This window comes from Equus caballus, chromosome 10, assembly GCF_041296265.1.
Source record: "Equus caballus isolate H_3958 breed thoroughbred chromosome 10, TB-T2T, whole genome shotgun sequence".
NCBI classification, from domain to species: Eukaryota; Metazoa; Chordata; class Mammalia; order Perissodactyla; family Equidae; genus Equus; species Equus caballus.
In genome coordinates this window covers 5975773-5988126 of record NC_091693.1, presented here as the reverse complement: position 1 = coordinate 5988126, position 12354 = coordinate 5975773, and the positions used below count along the sequence as shown (strand labels likewise).

General features: G+C 38.4%; 1 pseudogene; it reads left to right on the top strand.

Moving 5' to 3' along the window:
* The first annotated feature begins 364 nt into the window (after positions 1–364).
* On the top strand, positions 365–1971 carry LOC100058436 (histo-blood group ABO system transferase pseudogene; annotated as a pseudogene).
* The last annotated feature ends 10383 nt before the right edge of the window (positions 1972–12354 follow it).

Genomic DNA, 12354 nt, shown 5'->3' with positions numbered 1-12354 from the left:
CCAGTCTGGCTGTGAGGAGTCAGCGATATAATGCACATAAAGTTTACCAGTCTTGTAAGGCCTGGTACCTGCATAGTAAATGTTCAGTGGATTTTAAGTGATTAGGAGAATAAGGGAAACAAACATTGATCAGTAGATCTTCTGTCTCTTCCAACTTGGCTCCCAAATTAGGCTGCCTAAGGATGGCCCGCATCAGCTTGTCTGGATGTGACCCTGAACACAGTGTACTTTCAACTTAATGGATTTTCAGGAAACTCAGTGCTTAGCTAAAAGTCTCACAGCTAGTAAATGTCAAGGGAAGGCCAGAGCACAAGCCCTCTGACCTCCTGGTCAGATTCTCTGTTGGCTGCTGCCCTGCCTTGCTTTCATCACAATCCTTGACCTGCTCAGTGGCCTCCCTTGAGCCAGTCCCCTGAGCCTGTTTCAGGAGCCCTGACCTCTCTCCTACATGCTAGCCCAGAAGTTCTAGAGGCCAGATGACTGAGTCCTGCCACCTGGTTGTTTTGACATGACCTCAAAATCAAAATTGAATTTATCAAGGTTCTGCTGCTCCAGGCGTCTTACTTAGCTCGGTGGCCCAGAATACCCAGCTCCCAGATGCCCCTTGCATGGAGGTAGGGTCTCAGAAGGAGCAGCGGGTGTGACCAACTTGTGGTCCAAGCATTCTGCCTCACTCTGCCCAGGAGAGGCTGCTGTGAGTGGAAGGCCAAGGAGGGGCAGGTTCTTACAGTACCTAGGAGATCCAGGCTGCACCAGTCGGAAGTGGAGCCATGGCCCAGCTGGTAAGGACATTGTCAGAGAAACCAAAAAGTTACTTGCTTCGTCAAGTGATCTTTATTCTTTTAATAGCTCTTAGCTTGGCCTTTTTTGGCTATTGTTACCTGAACCCAAGAAGCCAGAAGCTGGAAAGCATCCAGGCTAGGGCAAACAAGATTGTTAGAAAAATTTACCACCCACAAGGTGTAAAATTACGAAGGAGGGTGTTTCCTCAGCCAAATGTGCTAAGACCCTCTAGGAGAGATGTCCATGTCATAACCCCTTGGCTGGCTCCCATCATCTGGGAGGGAACTTACAATATTGACATCCTGAATGAGCAGTTCCGGCTCCAGAACACCACCATTGGATTAATCGTGTTTGCCATAAAAAAACATGTTATCTACCTGAAGCGATTCCTGGAGACAGCAGAGAGGTACTTCATGGTGGGTTACAAGGTAAACTACTACATCTTCACTGACCGCCCCGACCATGTTCCTCGCATTCCCCTCCAAAACGGAAGGCAGGTGGTCATCCTCAAGGTCCAGAGCTATTCCCACAGCCAGAACATGTCCCTGCACCGCATGGAGGTGATCAGCAATTTTTCTGAGCAGCATTTCTACCGGGAGGTGGATTACCTTGTGTGTGCAGATGTGGACATGAAGTTTACTGAGCACGTGGGCGTGGAGATCCTCGCCTCCTTGTTCGGCACCCTCCATCCTGGCTTCTATGGGCTTAATCGGACCAACTTCCCCTATGAACGGCGGCCTCAGTCACAAGCCCAGATTCCTGAAGATGAGGGGGACTTTTATTACACAGGGGCCTTATTTGGGGGGTCCGTGCCAGAGGTTCACAGGCTCACCAAGGCCTGCCACCAGGCGATGATGGTCGACAAAGACAATCGCATCGAGGCTGTGAGGCGTGAAGAGAGTCACCTGAACAAATACCTGCTTTACCACAAACCCTCCAAGGTCCTCTCCCCTGAGTACAGCTGGGATAAGCAGATGTGGGAGAATACGGGGAATCAGCAGCTAGGAGACTTGCCTTTCTACATAAAGCGGATTAGACTTCTGATTGCGAAATAATCACCAGGGAATCAGGACTTATCAAAGGAAGCTTCCAGAAAGGACTCAGAGAGAACTGATGATCAGGCAGCCCTAGTCTTCCTCCTGGCATTCAATTAAAATCCGCTTAAAGGGTATAACTCCATTTCCTTTTCCTGTCCGGGGAAATTAAGTTAAAATTTGTTGATGCCTCGCACCATCTCCCGAAACTTAGGCAAGCCGAGTATTGTCCTCTCCCCTCACCATACACCAAGCCCACACGTTTAGGCTGGTCTCATTCCTGGGTTCAAGCACAGTTTCTGAGTTACCATCATCTTTAGCTTCTCACTGTGTGCTCCTCACACCCGTCACGATGGTCTCAGCCTGTCCAGACAAACCAGGGATCAGAGATGAGATCTTTTCCAGAGCAAGGAAAGCTGCTCCTGGACACACAGCCTCTTGCCTCTTGTAAGTACACACAGGCCTGCTTTGGCCCTTGGCTAAGCAGACGAACACAAGTGCTCTTTTTAGTTTCCCTGTTAAAGAGAAAAGGGCCCTTTAGTGTTCAGGAAGAAGAACATGATGGCCAAAAAGACATGCTTTCCTGGGGCTTGAGCTCTGGTCTGTCCCCAGACATTGCCAAGTGTTCACTGGAGCAGAAGGGACTCCCTGCCCTCCCCTCTCCTGTTGATTGCTTCTGTGTCCGTTCAATTTGTTAGTGATTTGCCGGTTTCCTATCAGCTGAAAAAAGCTTACTTGTAGATGATAATAGGAAGTCCATAATTGTCATGAAAACCTGTTGTTTTTCTTAAAAATGACATTGGTGTCTGGCAGCAAGGTCCTTATATGTCCTGAAAACTGGCATCTCCTTGGTCCTGTTTGTTTCCCCTGCATATGCAAAAGAGAGAGGGAAGTTGCAGAGCAGCAACCTTTATTTCTCTTCAGTTGTCAGTAAATCTTACCAATTTCAGGGCCCTTTCCAAATGTTAAAAGCTCTGATTCCAAGCTGTATGTTTTTCTGTGTCAACACTGATCAACTATTTTTACACGAGAATAATTCAGGGAAAATGTTTTCTTCCCACTGCAAAATGATGGTATTCTCGTGGGGTGACAGATGACTGATTGCCACCTGTGGCTGCAGGACAGGTCCCACAGTCCAGGTCTTCCCTTCCTAGTTCACTCTCTCCCCTGCAGCCGTACTCCAGGCTTAAAGCGTGTCCCACACATGGCCTTTCAATCCTTCCAGCCCTCTGTCCAGGCAGAGGCCTCTTGGGCATTTCCTGGCCCTTCCTAGTTTTTGGTTTTGTTGTCTTCTTTAATTTGTTTGTTTGTTACATTTAGGTCTATGCCCATTTTGAGTGAATTTTTGAGAAAGATGTAAGGTCTGTGTCTAGATTCATTTTTTTAGATGTGGATGTCCAATTGTCCAGCACCAATTGTAGAAAAGACTATCCTTTTCCCATTGAGTTGCCTTTGCTCCCTGGTGAAAGATCAGTTGACTATATTTATGTGAGTCTATTCCTGGACTCTCTGTTCTGTTGCATTGATCTGTCTATTCTTTCACCTATACCACAGTCTTGATTACTGCAGCTTTATACGGCATCTTGAAGTCAAGTAGTGTCAGCCCTTATTCTTTTTCTTCCACATTATGTTGGCTATTCCATATCTTCAGCCTCTTCATATAAACTTAAGACTCAATTTGTCAATATCCACACAATGACTTGTAGGATTTAGATCATGATTGTCTTTAATCTATATATCAAGCTGGGAAGAACTAACATCTTTACAATACTGAGTCCTCCTATCCAGAAATATGGGATATCTCTCCATTTGTTTACTTCTCTGATTTTGCTCATCAGAGTTTTGTAGTTTTACTCATAATCTTCACATATATATAGTTAGATTTATATCCAAGTATTTCATTTGGGGGACCTAATATAAATGGTATTGTGTTTTTAGTTTTAAATTCCAATTATTCTTTGCTGGTATATAGGAAAGCAATTAACTTTTGTATATTAACTTCTATCCTGCAACCTTGCTATAATCACTTATTAATTCCAGGACTTTTTTTCTTGATTCTTTGGGATTTTCTCTATAGACAATCTAGTTGTCTACACACGAAGACGTTTTTATTTCTTCCTCCCCATCTGAATACTTTTATTTCCTTTTTTTGTCTTACTGCCTGAATCAGAACTTCTTTTACTGTGCTGAAAAGCAATGGTGAGGGGGCGTATTCTTACCTTGTTCCTGATCTTAGCTGGAGAGCTTCTAGCTCCTCACCATTAAGTATGATGTTATTTGTAGTTTTTCTGAAAATCTTCTTTACAAAGTTGAGGAAGTTCCGTCTATTCCTACTTTGCTGAGATTTTTTAAAAATCATGAATGGATGCTACATTTTGTCAAATGCTCTTTATGCATCTACTGATATTATAGCGTGATTTTTCTTCAGTGTTTTGATGTGATGGATTACATTAACTGATTTTCCAGAGTTGAACCAGACTTGCACACCTGGAATAAATAAACCACACCCACTTGGCTGTGGTGTAAAATTCTCTTTATATATTGTTAGATTCAATTGCTAATATTTTGTTGATGATTTTTGCAGACATCTTCATGAAACATATTGATCTGTAGTTTTCTTTTCTTGTGATGTCTTTGTCTGACACTGGTATTAGGGTGATGCTGGCCTCATGGAATGAGTGAGGAAGTATCCCTCTGCTTCTCTCCTCTGAAAGAGATTGTAGAGAACTGGTATAATTTCTTCCTTAAATATTTGGTAGAATTCACCAGTGAACCCTTTTGGGGCTGGTACTTTCTGTTTGGGGAGGTTATAAATTATTTATTCAATCTCTTTAATAGATACAGGCCTATTCAGTTTGTTTATTCTTGTGGGGTTTTGGCAGACTGTATCTTTTAAGGAATTGGTCCATTTCTTCCAGGTTATTAAATTTGTGGGTATAAAGCTGTTCATAATATTCTCTTATTATCCTTTTAGTGTCCACAGAATCTGTCGTGATGTCACTTCTTTCATTTCTGATATTGGTAATTTGTGTCGTCTCCCTTTTTAACTTAGCCTGGCTAGAAGCTTATTGATTTTATTGATCTTTCAAAGAATCAGCTTTTGGTATTACTGATTTTATCCATTGATTTCTGTTTTCATTTTCACTGATTTCTGCTCTAATTATTATTTCTTTTCTTTTGCTTACTTTGGATTTAATTTGCTTTTCTTTTTCCAATTGCTGAAGTTTCAGGCTTAGATTATTGATTTTAGATTTTCCTTCTTTTCTAATGTACACAGTCAGTGCTTTGAATTTCTCTCTTAGCACTACTTTTGCTGCCCCCCCAAAATTTTAATAGATTGTATTTTCATTTTCATTTATTTCAAAATACTTTAACATTTCTCTTGAGATTTCCTCTTTGACCCTTGTGTTATTTAGAAGTGGTTGTTTAATCTCCACATATTTTGAGATTTTCCAGTTATCCTTCTGTTACTGATTTCTAGTTTAATTCCATGGTCATCTGAGGACATTATTATATGATTTCTATTCTTTTAAGTTTGTTAAGGTGTGCTTTATGGCTCAGAATGTGGTCTATTTGGTGAATATTCCGTGTGAGCTTGAGAAGAATGTGTATTCTACTGCTGTTGGATGAAGAAGTCTATAGATGTCATTTATACCTAGCTGACTGATGGTACTCTTAAGTTCAACTATATCCTTACTGATTTTCTGCCAGCTAGATCTGTCCATTTTTTATAGAAGGGTTTTGAATTTTCCAACTATAATAGTGGATTCATCTATTTCTACTTACAGGTATATCAATTTTGTACTGGGTTTTCATTTTCATTCAGTTAAAAATATTTCCTAATTTTCCTTGTTATTTCATGTTTGAACTTCATTAATATGTTGCATAATTTCCAAATATTTAGGGATTTTTCCAGATCGTGTGCTTTAGTGATTTCTAGTATAATTTGCACGTGATCAGGGGAAAATATATTCATAATTTTAATCATTTTAAATTTGTTGATATTTTATTGCCTAGAAAACCTTGTGAATGTCTTCTGGGCACTTGAAAAGAAAGTGCATTCTGCTGTAGTTAGATGCAGCATTCTACAAATGTGAATTAGTTCTAGTCAGTTGACTGTTTTCTTCAAGTGTTCTATATCCATACCAAATTTTCATTCAATTGTTCAATCAGTTATTGAGATGACTGTTGAAATCTTTAATTATAATTGTAGATTAGTCTGTGTTTTCCTTTAGCTTCTTACTCATTGATTTAAACAATTTAAATTTAGTTATTAGGTGCATACATATTTACGGTCATCATAATCTCTTGAGAAAAGGCCTCTTTATCATTAATATATATGCCTAGCTTACTTTAGTAATATTTCTTGTTGATGAACCACTTTGTATGATTTTGCTATAGCTATACCGCCTTTGTTTGCATTAGTGTTAGCATGGCATATCTTTTTCCATCCCCTTACTTTCTTTTAGCTTTTGATTTTGAGATCACTGTAGATTCACCTGCAGTTGTAAGAAACAATAGAGAGATAATTCATATGTTTCCCCCTCGGCATCATCTTGCATAACTATAGTACAACATTCCAACCAGGAAATTGAAATGATCATTCACCAAGCGCACGCACATTTCAACAGTTTTGTATGTACTCACTTGTGTGTGTGTGTTTGTGTGTGTGTCTATGCAATTTTGTCACATGTAGATTCATGTGACCACTACCATAGTGAAGATACAGAACTGTTCCATCACAAGAATCCCTTTTATAGCCACAGCCACTTTCCTCCCTTCTTATCTCCCCAGCCCCTCCCTGGCAACCACTAACCTGCGTATCTCTATAAATTTGTGATTTAAAAAATGTTATATAAATGTAACCATATGTGACCTATTAAAATTGGCTCTTTTCATTTAACATAATTCCGTTAAGAACCATTCAAGTTGTAGCAAGTATCAATAGTTTGGTACTTGTTATTGCCAAATAGTATGGATAGACCAGAGTTTGTTTAACCATTCACCCATTAAAGGACATTAGAGTTATTTCTGGTTTTTCAATATTCTTAATAAAGTTACTATGAATGTTTGCGTATAAGTTTTCACATGAACATAGGTATGCATGATCTGGGGTAAATAGTGAAGGGTGCAATTTCTAGATCATACGGTAAGCACGTTTAGTTTTGTAAGATGCTGCATACTCTTCTCTAGAGTGATATACCATTTTATATTCTGACCGGCGATCTATCAATGATCCATTTTCTCCACACCTTCACCAGTTAAGCTGTCCTCTAACTTTGGCAGTCCAAGAATGTGGTTCAAGAGGGACCAGGATGAGGCCAGACGGCTGGAAGGGCAATGGTGCTCTTTCCATGGCCTGGGGTTTTACTCCATCACGGTCCCGATGGAGGTGGTTGTTGGGTACCCTCTGGAAACCTCTTTTATATTCTTCCTCTGGAGCTTCACATGCCACTGACGTGGGGTTGGGTTTGACCATGGTGCTCACTGCAGACTTCTACGAGGCTGGCAGCAAAGGGCAATTGCCCAGGGCATGGGAATATCTTTATTCATCCTTTAACTTTTAACTCTGTTTCTTCACATTTTAAATTTTCTAGTAGATAGTATATAGTTGGATTTGCATTTCTATCCAATATGGAAATAGCTGCCACTTAAAGTATTCAGACCATTTACATCTAAAGCAATTATCACTATAGTTGAGCTTAAAGCTAGTGACATGCCTTGTTTTTGGTTTGTTCCATCTGTTCTTTCTTTTTCCTCTTTTCCTGCATTCTTTTATATCAATTGAGTTTTTTTTTTAAAGTTTATTTTTCCTTTTTCTCGCCAAAGCCCCCTCAGGTACATAGTTGTGTATCTTTAGTTGTGGGTCCTTCTAGTTGTGGTATATGGGATGCCGCCTCAGCATGGCTTGACAAGCAGTGCCATGTCCACGTGCAGGATGCGAATGGATGAAACCCTGGGCCTCCGAAGCAGAGCGTGTGAACTTAACCACTCGGCCACAGGGCTGGCCCCTCAATGGAGTTTTTCAATGTTGTTTTTAATCAAATATATTGGCTTCTTACATATACGACTTTTTAATAGTGATTACTCTAGTAAAGTAGTTCTAAATTAGGGATGATATTTGGCAATGTCTGAAGACTTTTTTTTTTTTTTTGAGGAAGATTAGCCCTGAGCTAACATCCACTGCCAATCCTCCTCTTTTTGCTCAGGAAGACTGGCCCTGAGCTCACATCCGTACCCATCTTCCTCTACTTTCTATTTGGGATGCCTACTACAGCATGGCGTGCCAAGCAGTGCCATGTCCGCACCTGGGATCCAAACCGGCGAACCCCAGGCCGCCGAAGCAGAATGTGCACACTTGACCGCTGCGCCACCGGCTGGCCCCTGAAGACATTTTTATTGCCCCGACAGGGCAGTAGGTGAGGATGGGCAGTATGGGCATCTACTGGATAGAGGCCAAGGATACTGGTAAGCATTCTAGGATGTACAAGACAGTGATCTACAAAAGAGAATAATCTGGTCCAAAATGTCAATGGTGCCAACGTCAAGAAACCCTGCTCTAAGGTTTAAAATATACACCCTTAACGTATCGTGGTCTATCATGAAATAATATTAAAACTTGACATATACCATAAAAAACTAAAAACAGTACACTTCCATGTCTACCTCTCATTCTTTTGCTATTGTTGTCTTACAATTTACTTCTTCAAATCCAAGATTCATTGTTAATATTTTTGCTTTAAATAATCAATTATATTATAAAGAAATGAAAAAGTCTTTTATTTTACTCACATAATTTCTATTTCCTCCCCACTTTAGTCCTTTGTGTAACTCAAATTTCTATCTAGTATAATTTTCCTTCTGCCTGTGAATTTCCTTTAATATTTCTTAGATCTTTTGGCAATGAGTTGTCTCAGATTTTGTTGTCTGAAATATACTTTGTTTTGGAATATAGTTTTCTTGGGTAAAGAATTCTAGGGTTTTTTTTTTTTCCTTTCAGTGCTTTAAAAAATCTTGCATTTTTTCCAGGCTTCATTGTTTAGTAGGGGAGTTTGCTGTCATATATGTTGATATTCCTCTATCAGAATGAATCATTTTTCTCTGGCTGCTTTTAAAATTTTCTCTTTATCATGGATTTTCAGCAATTTATTATGAAGTGCTATGATGTGGCTTCCTACTTTTATCATGTTTGGAGTTCTTTGGGCTTTTGGTTTTATCTGGTGTTTATTTTTCAACAAATTGGGAAATATTTCAACCATTATGTATTCAATTTTTTATTACGCCACTCCTGGTATTCCAAGTACATGGATATTTTCCTGCAAATCATTCAAGTCCAGGGGAGGGGGTACATTTTTACTTTCTGGTTCATTTTGCATAATTTCTACAATTACATCTTCAAGTTCACTGATTACTTATTTCAAATTACTTCCTCTACTGTTCATGGCATGCAATATTGTATGTTTTAAGTGTATATTTTTTTCCTTCTCTATAAGTTCCATATAGGTCTATTTTTATATTTACTATCTCTTTATTAAATTCTTTTTCTTCCATTACCTCTGTGAAACAATGTTGGATAGTTACAAAAGCTATTTAGAATAACTGTCTGCTAATTTTATCATGTTTCCCAATTTTTGTACTTGTCTCTATTCTTTTTTCCTGCTGCTGCTGTGTTTTATATTCCTGTTTCTTTGCATGCATAGTAATTATCTATTGTTTGGCATACATTGTGGATTTTACATTACTGTGTGTTGCATTTGCTTCTACCCTTTACTGTTCGACTTTAACATGGCATTCAGTAAAGTTACTTGGCAGCAGTTTTTCCATTCGAGGCTTATTTTTACAACTTACAGGGTGAGACCAGAGCAGGCTTTAGTCTGTGGTTGTTATAGGTAACAGAATCCTGAGAACTCTACTTGTTCTCTTAGGTACTTACAGAGTTTTCTATCCTAAAAGGTGAGAAAATAAACCATTCTGAGGCTTGGGTGAGCTCAAGGAATTATTTGGTATACTCCTTTCTGGTGTTTCTTTTCAAAATCTCAGATTTTTTCTGCTCACACTTGCGCACAGCAAGACTCAACCAAAGATTTAAGAGGACATTTTTGCAAATCTTCCCCCCCTCCTCTCCTCTGCCCCGTAGATTCTAGTCATGATGGCCTCAATGTATTCTTATTTTGTCTCTCAGGCTACAGGTAGGTGCAGTCACAGGGTTTGCCTGCTTTGTATCTCTCCTCTCTGAAATTCAGGTCTGCCCCGCCTATTGTCCAGTGCCTGGAACCAGGTTATTGCAGTGGTGGTCATATATTTTGTCTGGAGTTCTAGTTGTTGAAGGCAAGAGAAAAATATTGTCATTTCATTGTATCAGGACCTGAGGCAGAAATCAGGCTCATTCAGTTGTATTATTTAAAGGGGTTATAATCAATTACCATCAATATTTACTTTGATGCTCAAATTATGCAGGCACAAGATCCTTATTCATATACAGTCATGCTTCTTTTCTGGATTGAATCGCCAAGGTTCTTCTGTGTGAAGAATCCTGGCTTTGGAAGAGCTCAAGACAGAAGTTCTCAGCAAGGCCTTTTATGCTCTCTGGCTATACAGCCAGAACCAGGTTGTCTAACCGTTTATGCCAGATTGAAGCCATCTAAAAACATCAGCCTTGGGGATCACTCAGAGTGTTTCAGACATTAAGAAGCTCATCATAAATTTCACTGCACTTAGCTAAGAGTTGACTCCAGATATCTAGACATCTCCAGAGATTAGACTAGAACTATTCCAAGCCACCATAAATTAACTCTATCCTACACAAAATGACAATTCAACATATTTTTTTAAAACTCTAGGAAGCTACTAAAGCATCAATCAAAGAGAAATTTATAGACTAACTTCCTCTACTAGAAAACAAAGGTCTCAAATCTATGACAGAGTCAACCTTAAGAAACTAGAATAAGGACAAATTAAACTCAAAATAAGCAGATGGAAAGAACAAAGTTCAGAGAGAGATTAATGAAATTTAAACAAAGAATAGCAATAGATAAAAATCAATGAAACCCACAAGTTGATCTTTGAGATCAATAAAGCATCCACCTCTAGCCAGACTAATAAGGACAAAGGAGAGAAGATGCAAATGACTAATGTTAAGTACAAATGTGCTGACATCACTGCAGACTATATGCCAATAAATTTCATAACTGCCAGTTTGGAAAGGAAAAACTAAAATTCTCTTTATTCACAGACAATGTGAGAGCCTGTGGAGAAAATCGTATGGACTCCACAAACAAAACAAAACAATAAAAACGACTAGTTTCCAGGACAGAAAATCAACATAAAAAAAGCAATTTTTCTTCTATTTTGTTCCAGCAAGGAACAACTGGAAATTGACACTAAAAAAAAATACTTGTTAGAACAGCCTCAAACATACGAAATTTTTGGAAATAAATAAGATGTGCAAGATATATAAACAGAAAACTATAAAACATTGCTGAGAAAAATACCCAAAAAAAGGGAGAGATATACTGTTTTTATGGATTGAAACTCAATATCATTAATGTGTTAATTGTCTTCAAATTGATCCAATATGATCCCAATCAAAATCCCAATATGCTTTTATTAGAAATTGACAAGGGTGTTCTAAAATTCATACAGAAATGCAAAGGAGTTAGGATAACCAAAATAACTTTGAAAAACGACAGAGTTGGAGGACATTAACTGATTTTAAGAAATATTAAAAATTATATTAAGACGTTATGACACTGGCAAGAGTATAGATGAAAAGATGAATGAAACAGAATAGAAAGTCCAGAAATAAACACATATAAGAGCAACTTATTTTTAAGAAAGGTACAAAAGCAATTCAGGAGAAAAGATATTCTTTCAACTAATTTAGCTGGAGCAATTGGATGTCCTTTAAAAAAAAATTTACCCCCATAATATACAAGAATTAGCTGAAAATGGATTATAAGCCTAAATACAAAACAGAAAACTATAAACCCTCCACATTACATAAGAGGTTTTCTTTTTTGGGCCTTGAGTTGGACAAATATTTCTTCTATACAAAAGAAAAAAAAGGTTCAATAAAAGAAAAAAAAGACAAATTTGGCTTCATTAACATTAAAAATTTCTGCCATAGGAAAGATACTGTTAAGAGATGAAAAAACAAGCCACAGACTGGAAAAGTATATAGGCAAATCACACATCTAATGAATAGCCTATATCCAGAATTTACTAAGAACTTCAAAATTCATTAAAATAACAAAGGAAATGTTTAAAAATGAGCAAAGGATTTGAACAATTCACCAAAGAAAATAAAGTGATGACAATAATCATACATAAAAATTCTAAAAGCATTGGTCATGAAGGGAATACAAATTCAAATCACACTGAAATACCACTAAACACATGTGAGAATGGCTAAAATTAAAGACTGATATGCCAAGTGTTGATGAAGATACAGAGCAACTAGAATTCTCACAAGCTGCTGATGGGACTGTAAAATGGTACAGCCACTTTGGAACAGTCTGTCAGTTCGCAGAATGATAAA